General features: G+C 41.2%; 1 long non-coding RNA gene across 1 annotated transcript; it reads right to left on the bottom strand.

The window, feature by feature from the left end:
• Window positions 1-590: 590 nt before the first annotated feature.
• On the bottom strand, window positions 591-11,674 carry LOC145814934 (uncharacterized). Its single transcript, XR_014358150.1, has 3 exons — window positions 11,549-11,674; window positions 10,569-10,621; window positions 591-864 (listed from the first exon to the last, which is right to left on the bottom strand). It is a non-coding gene; the product is annotated as an uncharacterized LOC145814934 (long non-coding RNA).
• Window positions 11,675-12,500: the final 826 nt, after the last annotated feature.

Here is a 12,500-nt window from a genome sequence, read left to right as displayed (position 1 = left end):
CACTACGTTCTTCATCGATGCGAGAGCCGAGATATCCGTTGCCGAGAGTCGTTTAGTTTTTTCGCAAGATGCCGCGCGCGAGCGCGCTCTCTTCGTTCGGGTGGCCACGGCCAAGGCATGGCATGCTGCTGGCTTTGGCTGGGCGGCCTTGGCCGTGGCATGGCATGCTGCCGGCCTTGGCCATGGCATGGCATGCTGCTGGCTTTGGCTGGCCTGCCTTGGCCGCCGCCCGCTTGCCGACCCGCAGTAGGGGCCGTCCGGCCCCCAAAGGCACGTGTCGTTGGTGAAGCCCAAGTTGCGCCCGAAGCCATTAGGTTGAGGGCACGCCTGCCTGGGCGTCTCACGTTGCGTCGCCTGCGCCCCCTCCCCCCGCGAAGGGGGGAAGAAGGGCGTCGGCGGGGGCCTCGGGAAGAGTTATCTTTTCTGTTTAACAGCCTGCCCACCCTGGAAACGGCTCAGCCGGAGGTAGGGTCCAGCGGCTGGAAGAGCACCGCACGTCGCGTCACACCCCAAATCCGGGCATGACCGGCCGTGGCCCATAGGGACTTAGCCCAAGGCACACGTAAGCCTAAACACGAATCCAATCACATTGAACAACTGAACAATAGTCCAATAATAAATAACCAAAACTCAATCCAGACATGTCACAATTATAAACGGCAAAATCAACCGTAATAAAAAACCATCCAAACTTATGGGATATAAACAACCCACATATCAAAAATAATCCTAAATGAACTTCGATAAGAATAAATATAAATATGCACAAACTTGACATAACACTCTAAACTAAAGGAATGCCCTAGAGGTCCATGCAATTGAGTCCCCGCTATGCCATGAGTCCACTCTAAGTCCTTCTAACACCTGGAAGTGATAAAAACTAAGTCAGCTGATAGCTCAGTGAGTAGCAACATGGATAGTAAATACAGTTTTGAAAACAGGGTTCAATTCCAAAATAAGATATATATCACAGAAACTAGATTGGCATACAGTTTGGTAAATACAATCTGTTTCAAAAAGAAGGTTCCACAAATCAACACTTAAAATACTCATGTCTCGCAAGAACATGATAAACGGCATTTTCCACTTAAAACAGATTATAACATGAACACCAATAGTTTTCTGGGTACCAAGAAAAACAAATAATCTGCGACACATTTCTCAGGCTATAAGCCCCGTTGGATCCAATACCGAACTAAGAGTCATCCTCAGGGTGGCACCTGGGCCTTTTCTCAAAGACGATCCGATTGAAGGTCACCTAGTTGTTTTTAAAGGTCTGTTCCTTACAATCGTTGAGCACTAGAGTCATCACGGCCCAACCCGGATCTGTTCCCTAGTGGCCAGAGTCACCACACACAGTGGAATAATTTCCCTGGACTAAATACACACATGGTCCCAATAATCAATACACATCAGTTTCGCAAAACATGGTAGTTCATCATTATAAACATGAGACCAAAACAAATAGTTTACAGTATGCCAAGTTCACACATGTTTCAGAAATAATTTGATTCAATTGATAATATAATAATTTATCAAAACAGTTTAATCATGAAACAACAATTTAATTTTTCCAACAGTTCAGGTGTGACACCCATGTTCCGTAGTATGTTAATTGGTCCTTAACATGATGTGATTATGTATTTTGATATGATTTTGTGTTCCACTATGTGAAAATATGTGGTTTGAAATTTTATCTGTTCATCGTAGGAATATCTGTTTGAGTAGTCTGCTTTGGAAATTTAATTGAGGGCCTTATCGGCCACGGAACCCGAAATTGATTACACCATTGTGGTTGGCATAATTTTTAGGGCCTACGGTGAAATTTAATTGAAATTTGATTCTGGTCAATTTAAACTGATTAAATTGATAAATTAAGTACCCCATTATTTTATATTAAAATACTTGTTGTATATTTGTATTGCACTCTCCTTTAGCTCTCTTAAAACTCAAAATCTGAGTTAGACAATTGAGAGTGAGAGAGAGACCGGCCATGGAGAGAAAAAGGGAGAGATTTGTGTAATTTGGGCTCAAGACTTGGGAATTTGAAGATCTAGCTCAAGATTTGGCTAGAGCTTGAGTGTTGAAGCTCTTAGGTAAGTGATTTCATGAACTCTTACTTGTAATTTGTAAGTTCAAGGGTTGTTTGTGATCAAGAACATGTAATGAGTTGATTTTTGTTGAGATTGAAGTCTTAGAACTCATGCATGTAAGAAATTACTTTGAATTTGCATGTTTGAGCTTGAAACACATGATTCATGTGGAGTTTTGGTTAAAGCTCATGTTGTAGTCACCATTTGTACCATCTAAGTTGAGAATGATGAGCATCTCCCACATGCATGTACAAATCATGGGAGTACAAGTCTTGAATGTTTGAATTTGAGCATGTTGATGATGGGTTTGAGATAATTTGGGACATGCATGTAGATAATTCATGTAATTGAGCTTTCCTAATGTTGTGATCTTGCATTAGTAGCATGTTACCATGTGTAAATGTGTAAATGTGTAATTTGAACCATTGCATGCAAGAAATGTAGATGGAAAACCGATTTGGAGCTCAAGAACACGATCTGGGAAACCCAGATTTTTGAGGTCCGCTCGAGCGTGGTAATGGCCGCTCGAGCGGGAAAATCGTGCTCCCAGCATTTTTGCAGAGTTGGATGTCTGCTCGAGCGGGACACTCCACGCTCGAGCGTGGATTGTTGTAGACAGGCCTTCAGCTCGAGCGCTCTATTCCACGCTCGAGCGCATCTTTCGTGCAACCAGTACTTCTGCAGGCCTTAAGGGTCCGCTCGAGCGGATAAGTTTACGCTCGAGCGGGGACCCTGTTTCCTGGAATTTTGTTCATGCATTCTGTGATTCGTTTTCCGTTCTCTTTCACTTGTAAGCACTCTTAGGCATATGTTAAGCATTGTAAATGAGTTAATGAGATAAGAACAAAGCCTAAAGAGGAATATGTGAATTAAAGAGCGGATTGAACTGTTAGTGACCCTTTTGTATTCATGAAATGTGTAGGGTCAAGCTCCAGGGCGCATCCACAAGCCGATCACTGTGAGTAATATCAATATTTGAAAACTTGTCAATTTCCAATTGTTATTCCCCTATAAATATTATGAGTTGTTAATTGGGATTGTGGACAAAAGTCTGACAAGAATAAATGAATGAGTGGGCCAAATGCCGTTTTGACATGAATGAGTGGGCCAAAGGCCGTTTTGACATGAATGAGTGGGCCAAAGGCCGTTTTGACATGAATGAGTGGGTCAAAGGCCGTTTTGACATGAATGAGTGGGCCAAAGGCCGTTTTGACATGAATGAGTGGGCCAAAGGCCGTCTGACATGAATGAATGGGCCAAAGGCCGTCTGACATGAATGAATGGGCCAAAGGTCGTTTTGACATGAATGAATGGGCCGAAGACCGTTTTGCCATGAATGGGAACCCGGATGGGCCAAAGGCCAGAATGTTTGGAACTACAGTTACTTGACTTGCATTTCGTATAGTTATGTATATATTTTGTTGTTAAACAGAAGTATGAATTGGGCCCAAGGCCGTTTGGAGCATGTTGTTCTACATATTGTTATGTAACTGTTATATTTGATATTATTCACTGGGCTATCGCTCACGCTCATTCATGTATTTGTAGGTGAGCCAAGGGAAGTCCAAACCCAGCCCTAGTGAAGTCTGCTAGAAACAACAGGAGTTTTGGGAGAGTCAGCCTTGTGCCTCGCGCATGAGACCATCCTTGCCCTTTCACTATGTACCTATGTTTTGTCTTGTTGGCAAGGACCTAGTGCATGTCTGTACATAGTCTGTTATAGGTTGACTCGTTTTGGACGATCCTGTCTGTAATGAATTTTGTGAAACTGTACTTTTGATGTGAGCTATTAACGTATCTGAGTATGGTTTGTTTGATGTGCATATAAGCACGGCTCTATGGACAAAGTTTTTAATTTTGCTTCCGTTTGGCCCCCATTAACTCTGTTAAAATACGTTTAGAACAGTCTGAGGCCGTAGGTAATCTCATGATTACTGGCCGGTTACGTCCTTAACCCACGGGGGCGGGTTCGGGTCGTGACAGAGTGGTATCAGAGCACGGGTTAATAACTCACACACTTGTCCAAAAAGAGCAATAAGCGTCTAGATAAGATCTAGGATGCACTCATGTGATAAATACGAGTTTGGAAGCATTGATTATATGCTTAAATGTTTTGTTATGGATAATTATATGTGTAAGTTGTGAACTACTTGCATTACGAATTATCTGGAAATATGTGCTCCTTAGTGTATGTGTACTTGTGTACCTTTGGTATGGAATATAATGCAAGTTTAATCAGATGGTGAGAACCAGAGGTGATGAGTTAGAGGAATCCTCTGCTGCCAGACTGGACAGAATGGAAAGACTGATTCAGGAAATGGCAGAAGCTTTGAGACAGCAACAAGAGTGGCAGCAACAGTGGCAGCAACCACACCCGCCACCTCCACCTCAGGCACCGCCCGTGCCAGATAATCAAAATGATGATCGGATAATTGCTCTCACCAAGGAGTTCAAGAAAATGAAACCACCACAGTTTCATGGTGGACTGGATCCTTTGAAAGCGGAAGCTTGGGTTCTTGGGATCGAAAAACTGTTTGAGGTATTTCCGTGCTCGGATACACAGAAAGTGCTTCTAGCCACTTTTATGCTAGAAGACGAAGCGAGAAGATGGTGGATGTTGATGCGAGAAAACCACAGGGATGTTGACTGGGTGAAATTTTTGGAAATCTTCTATGACAAGTACTTCCCGCAGTGTGTCCGGGACAGGAAAGTGGCAGAGTTCATGGAACTCAAACAAGACAGCATGACTGTAGCTGAGTATGAGGCCAAATTTACTGAGTTGGCCAGGTTTGCACTACACGTGATTGACACTGATTATAAGAAGGCAAGGCATTTTGAAGGTGGGCTCCGAAGTGACATCCTAGAGCGAGTGAATGTCCTGAAATTGGAGACCTACATTGGGGTGCTTGACCGGGCCATTATATCAGAGGCTAACATAGCTAGACAAGCTAAGCCAACAACCGAATGGAAAGGCAACAAAAGACAAGGCTTCTTTTCGAAGAGGAAATTTTTGAAAAAGCAAAACACGGGCTCCTTAACTACTTCCGGTTCTTCCCGAGACACAGCTCCCATGTGCAACACTTGTGGCAAAAAGCACCGTGGAGTCTGTTACCGTACATCAGGAGCCTGTTTTAAGTGTGGGAAACAAGGGCATATAGCCCGAGATTGTAATCAGAATAGTGGGAAGATAGCTGCTAGCTCCACTGCATCGATCCCGAAGTCGGGAAACACTTTGAGATCTGCTACTACTGGGGATACAGTGAGACAAGGGAGAGTCTTTGCACTCGTTCCGGGTGATACACGGAATGCCAATGCCGTTGTCTCAGTTGCAGGGATCATGGGTGTTTTCTAAGATTGATTTGAGATTTGGGTATCATCAGCTGAAGGTTAAAGCAGAGGATGTTGAGAAAACCGCATTCAGAACGAGGTATGGTCATTTTGAATTTCTTGTCATGCCATTTGGAGTAACTAATGCTCCGGCAGCGTTTATGGACCTAATGAATAGAATTTTTAAAACCTACCTTGATGAGTTTGTTGTAGTCTTCATCGATGATATTTTGATTTACTCTAAAGATAAACTTGAACATGAACATCATTTGGGGATTGTTTTACAAATACTTCGGGAAAGAAAACTATTTGCTAAGTTAAAGAAATGTGAGTTTTGGTTGGATGAGGTTATTTTCTTAGGGCACGTGGTCAACAAGGAAGGAATTTCAGTGGACCCGCAGAAAATAGAAGCAATTGTGAATTGGCCTACACCAACTAATGTGACAGAAGTTCGCAGTTTCATGGGCTTAGCTGGGTACTACAGAAGGTTTGTAAAGGACTTTTCGAAATTAGTTGTGCCTCTTACCCAATTGACACGTAAAGGACAACCATTTGAGTGGAATAGTGAAAGAGAATCAGCCTTTCATGAATTGAAGACAAGATTGACCACTACACCAATTTTGACACTACCTTCAGGTACGGAAAATTTTGTGATTTTCAGTGACGCATCTTATAAGGGTTTGGGTTGTGTGTTAATGCAGAATGGAAAGGTTATTGCTTACGCCTCCCGATAGTTGAGGCCAGATGAGAAGAATTATCCAACACATGACCTAGAATTGGCCGCAGTTGTTTTTGCTTTGAAAATCTGGCGGCATTACTTGTATGGGGCAAAGTGTGAAGTCTACACAGATCATAAAAGCCTAAAATACTTCTTCACGCAGAAAGAGTTGAATATGCGTCAGAGAAGATGGCTGGAATTGATAAAAGATTACGACCTAGAAATTCAGTATCACCCTGGAAAAGCTAATACAGTGGCTGATGCCTTGAGCAGGAAATCAACAGGGAGTATGGCTTGTTTGCTTACTGAACAAAGGGAGATTTTGCAAGACTTTGAAAAGTCTAAAATTGAAGTGGTAGTGTGTGAACAGGGCGGATTGATAGCCGCTATTACAGCCGAGCCGGCAATTGTTGATGAAATCAAGCAAAAACAGAAAGAGGATGAGTTCCTCAGAAAGGTAATTGATGAATTTGAAGTCAGCCCAAAAGTAGAGTTCAGTATCGAGAATGGAATGTTGAAATTTCGAAACCGAATATGTGTTCCAGTTATTCCGGAGCTAAAGAAGAGGGTCTTAGATGAAGCCCACAGATCCGTATTTGCTATGCATCCGGGTAACAATAAAATGTATCGGGGATTTGAAACAAACCTATTGGTGGCCTAAAATGAAGAAAGAGATTGCAGAATATGTGTCCAAGTGCCTTCAGTGTCAGCAAGTTAAGGCCGAACATCAGAAACCAGGCGGTCTACTTCAACCTCTCCCCATTCCTGAGTGGAAGTGGGAACATGTGACTATGGATTTCGTTGTTGGCCTACCTCGGACTTCCCGAGGTATGGATTCTGTTTGGGTTGTAGTTGATAGACTGACTAAATCTGCACATTTTCTGCCTGTCAAAACTACATTTACTGCTTACAGGTTGGCTACTATTTATGTTGATGAAATTGTCCGCTTACATGGAGTTCCAGTATCCATTGTGTCGGATAGAGATCCGAAGTTTGTATCTAGATTGTGGAAGAGTTTGCAGGAAGCTATGGGAACAGAACTAAGGTTCAGCACTGCATTCCACCCACAGATAGATGGGCAGTCAGAACGAACAATACAGACTTTGGAAGATATGCTTCGCATGTGTGCTTTGGATTTTCAGGGGAGTTGGGAAGATTACCTGCCACTTGCAGAATTTGCCTACAATAATAGCTTCCACTCCAGCATCGGTATGGCACCATACGAGGCTTTGTATGGTAGGAGGTGTAGATCACCTATTTGTTGGACAGAGGTCGGGGATAGAGCTTTGCTCGGGCCTGAAATTGTACAAGACACCTCTGAAAAGATCAAAACTATTCGGCAAAGGCTCAAAACAGCTCAAGACCGACAGAAGAGTTATGCAGATGTCCGGAGAAGACCTCTTGAGTATGAGGTCGGTGACCATGTGTTCATCCGTGTTTCTCCAATGAAAGGCCAAGTCAGGTTTGGGAAAAAGGGCAAGTTGACGCCCCGTTATATTGGGCCGTTTCAAATTTTGGAGAAACTTGGTCCAGTTGCTTATAGAGTTGCTTTGCCACCGGGATTTGAGCAAATCCACAATGTGTTTCATGTGTCAATGTTGAGGGGTTACCTCCGTGACCCGTTGCATGTGATCGATTATCACCGGATTGCTATTGATGAAAATATGGAATATACTGAATGGCCGGAAAGAATTGTTGATCGACAAGTGAAAGAATTGAGAAACAAATCCATTCCAATGGTGAAAGTGGAATGGAAGGAACACTATGGGACAGATGCTACATGGGAAAAAGAGGAGGAAATGCGTCTACGCTATCCACATTTGTTTCCCGACGAAGGTAAGTTAAGTTTGGAGGACCAAACTTCCTAAAGGGGGGAAGACTGTGACACCCCTGTTCCGTAGTATGTTAATTGGTCCTTAACATGATGTGATTATGTATTTTGATATGATTTTGTGTTCCACTATGTGAAAATATGTGGTTTGAAATTTTATCTGTTCATCGTAGGAATATCTGTTTGAGTAGTCTGCTTTGGAAATTTAATTGAGGGCCTTATCGGCCACGGAACTCGAAATTGATTACGCCATTGTGGTTGGCATAATTTTTAGGGCCTACGGTGAAATTTAATTGAAATTTGATTCTGGTCAATTTAAACTGATTAAATTGATAAATTAAGTACCCCATTATTTTATATTAAAATATTTGTTAGTGGGGCTTGTTGTATATTTGTATTGCACTCTCCTTTAGCTCTCTTAAAACTCAAAATCTGAGTTAGACAATTGAGAGTGAGAGAGAGACCGGCCATGGAGAGAAAAAGGGAGAGATTTGTGTAATTTGGGCTCAAGACTTGGGAATTTGAAGATCTAGCTCAAGATTTGGCTAGAGCTTGAGTGTTGAAGCTCTTAGGTAAGTGATTTCATGAACTCTTACTTGTAATTTGTAAGTTCAAGGGTTGTTTGTGATCAAGAACATGTAATGAGTTGATTTTTGTTGAGATTGAAGTCTTAGAACTCATGCATGTAAGAAATTACTTTGAATTTGCATGTTTGAGCTTGAAACACATGATTCATGTGGAGTTTTGGTTAAAGCTCATGTTGTAGTCACCATTTGTACCATCTAAGTTGAGAATGATGAGCATCTCCCACATGCATGTACAAATCATGGGAGTATAAGTCTTGAATGTTTGAATTTGAGCATGTTGCGGATGGGTTTGAGATAATTTGGGACATGCATGTAGATAATTCATGTAATTGAGCTTTCCTAATGTTGTGATCTTGCATTAGTAGCATGTTACCATGTGTAAATGTGTAAATGTGTAATTTGAACCATTGCATGCAAGAAATGTAGATGGAAAACCGATTTGGAGCTCAAGAACATGATCTGGGAAACCCAGATTTTTGAGGTCCGCTCGAGCGTGGTAATGGCCGCTCGAGCGGGAAAATCGTGCTCCCAGCATTTTTGCAGAGTTGGATGTCCGCTCGAGCGGGACACTCCACGCTCGAGCGTGGATTGTTGTAGACAGGCCTTCAGCTCGAGCGCTCTATTCCACGCTCGAGCGCATCTTTCGTGCAACCAGTACTTCTGCAGGCCTTAAGGGTCCGCTCGAGCGGATAAGTTTACGCTCGAGCGGGGACCCTGTTTCCTGGAATTTTGTTCATGCATTCTGTGATTCGTTTTCCGTTCTCTTTCACTTGTAAGCACTCTTAGGCATATGTTAAGCATTGTAAATGAGTTAATGAGATAAGAACAAAGCCTAAAGAGGAATATGTGAATTAAAGAGCGGATTGAACTGTTAGTGACCCTTTTGTATTCATGAAATGTGTAGGGTCAAGCTCCAGGGCGCATCCACAAGCCGATCACTGTGAGTAATATCAATATTTGAAAACTTGTCAATGTCCAATTGTTATTCCCCTATAAATATTATGAGTTGTTAATTGGGATTGTGGACAAAAGTCTAACAAGAATAAATGAATGAGTGGGCCAAAGGCCGTTTTGACATGAATGAGTGGGCCAAAGGCCGTTTTGACATGAATGAGTGGGCCAAAGGCCGTTTTGACATGAATGAGTGGGCCAAAGGCCGTTTTGATATGAATGAGTGGGCCAAAGGCCGTTTTGACATGAATGAGTGGGCCAAAGGCCGTCTGACATGAATGAATGGGCCAAAGGCCGTCTGACATGAATGAATGGGCCAAAGGCCGTTTTGACATGAATGAATGGGCCGAAGACCGTTTTGCCATGAATGGGAACCCGGATGGGCCAAAGGCCAGAATGTTTGGAACTACAGTTACTTGACTTGCATTTCGTATAGTTATGTATATATTTTGTTGTTAAACAGAAGTATGAATTGGGCCCAAGGCCGTTTGGAGCATGTTGTTCTACATATTGTTATGTAACTGTTATATTTGATATTATTCACTGGGCTATCACTCACGCTCATTCATGTATTTGTAGGTGAGCCAAGGGAAGTCCAAACCCAGCCCCAGTGAAGTCTGCTAGAAACAACAGGAGTTTTGGGAGAGTCAGCCTTGTGCCTCGCGCATGAGACCATCCTTGCCCTTTCACTATGTACCTATGTTTTGTCTTGTTGGCAAGGACCTAGTGCATGTCTGTACATAGTCTGTTATAGGTTGACTCGTTTTGGACGATCCTGTCTGTAATGAATTTTGTGAAACTGTACTTTTGATGTGAGTTATTAACGTATCTGAGTATGGTTTGTTTGATGTGCATATAAGCACGGCTCTATGGACAAAGTTTTTAATTTTGCTTCCGTTTGGCCCCCATTAACTCTGTTAAAATACGTTTAGAACAGTCTGAGGCCGTAGGTAATCTCATGATTACTGGCCGGTTACGTCCTTAACCCATGGGGGCGGGTTCGGGTCGTGACATCAGGGTAGGCGAACATTTATAAAAATATGTAGCATGAAACTACTCACCTGAAACGCAATAATATAATCCTCGAATAGAGTGTAAAAGTCCAACTAGTGGCCTGAACCATGTATAAAAACTACGCGTCACAATTAATTTAAAAATACTAAAAAAAAAATAGGAACTAAGTAACCTCAAACTAAAGCGCACTAACACGGCTCAACCCAACTCACCGTTACTCTTAAATATTACCTAAGTTCATGTTCTTCAAGGTCTAAAATCACCCAAGACATAGGTTCCAATTGAAACTTAGCTAAAAATAACTTTAAGATAAAACAGTGTTTTAAACTAGTTTTCCCAATCTATTCGCTAACTTTGAAAATTTCAAAACCCACTCCACGCTATTCGAAAAATTCCAATAACCTCCAGATATGATCTAATATATCCTAAGTTTCAAACCCAATTGGTTTCACTTGATTTGCTTATCAAAATAATTTTCTACAATTTATTATATCCAAACAGGTTGTTTTCTGCAGCACTTTAAAGAAATTGATGGTTCTCTTAATATACACGAGCAATCAATGCAAGGCCAAAAATGAACGAAACAAGACTTGTAACCGGTTCTAATGACACTAATTTGATAATTTTTGGATTTATACCCAAAGAGAACAACACTCCCGAATTTACTATTTCGGACTGGTTTCCTGGACAGATTTGAATACCTCAATTTATATGGATTTCGACTCCCAAAAATTATGAAAAAAATCAGATATGCAATTCAATATGTAATTGATCTACTGTAAAAATTTCAAATTAAAATTCATCCGTTTGATATGGTTTCTTGATTTTTAAAATTTGTGACTTTGTACAGAATTTTTGGACTGAAAATTACACCCAATCTTTACACATAAATTTAGCTCCTCAAGTTTCTTAATAGGATATCTATATACACAATACATAAACCTACAACCTCTCCATCAATGAACAAAATAATTATAGAATAAGGATAGAACAAAGAAAGAAGAAAAGAAAACCTAAGAGGGCTAACCTTTGATGATCACACACAACACAACACACCCAAAAGTTCTTTGATTGCAACATCTTCTTCTTTTTTCCCTTCTCTCAAACCTTCTCCCGTGGCTGCTGTTGTTGCCCTATGTGGTGAACAAATAATAGAGTAGGGTTTGTGTTTATTTTATTTTATACTAGTGGTGGGCACACATAGGTCAAATAAATAGATAAATATACAAAACATATGTATAAGTTACATGCAACTCAAATGGTAGGAGTCTAACTTATTAATTTTGTGGTCTAGAGTTCAAGTCACACCCTCTTCTCTATTTTTTTTTTTTAATAAACCTTGTCTCTAAATTAAAGACTTTCACCATAAATTTATTTTAGGTTTAAAATTAATTAAAAGATCCTCCAATAATATTTAATTTGCACTTAAAGATTCATAATAAAATATTTGAGATTTGTAAAATTATTATTTAATTATTTACTTAATTTTTATATTCGGGTTCTCACATTCTCCCCCACTAAAAAAAAGTTTCGTCCTCGAAACTAACCTGAGTAAATCATGAGAATAGATGTGGGTACTTCTCGCGCATCTGGTCCTCGCATTCCCAAGTCGCCTCTTCAACTAGATGATTACGCCACAGTACCTTAACCAATTTAATGACCTTTGTATGCAACCTTTTCTCTTTCGAATCCAGAATCTGAACAGGTATCTCCTCATACGAAAAATCCTTTCTAATCTGAAGTGGCTCATAATCTATCACATGCGACGAACTATGCACATATTTCCTCAGCATAGACACGTGAAACACATTATGCACTCCTGCCAACCTAGGGGGTAAAGCAACATGGTACGCAACCTCACCAACCTTCTCCAATACCTCAAATGGACCAATGTATCTAGGACTCAACTTTCCTTTATTTCCAAACCTGATCACTCCTTTCCATGGTGATACTTTCAAGAATACCATATCCCCCACATG

The sequence above is a fragment of the Camellia sinensis genome, unplaced genomic scaffold (assembly GCF_055761805.1).
Source record: "Camellia sinensis isolate YWXY unplaced genomic scaffold, ASM5576180v1 Unanchor14, whole genome shotgun sequence".
Classification (NCBI taxonomy): domain Eukaryota; kingdom Viridiplantae; phylum Streptophyta; class Magnoliopsida; order Ericales; family Theaceae; genus Camellia; species Camellia sinensis.
The sequence above is the reverse complement of the archived record's forward strand: the minus strand, read 5'-3'. Positions and strand labels throughout refer to the sequence as shown.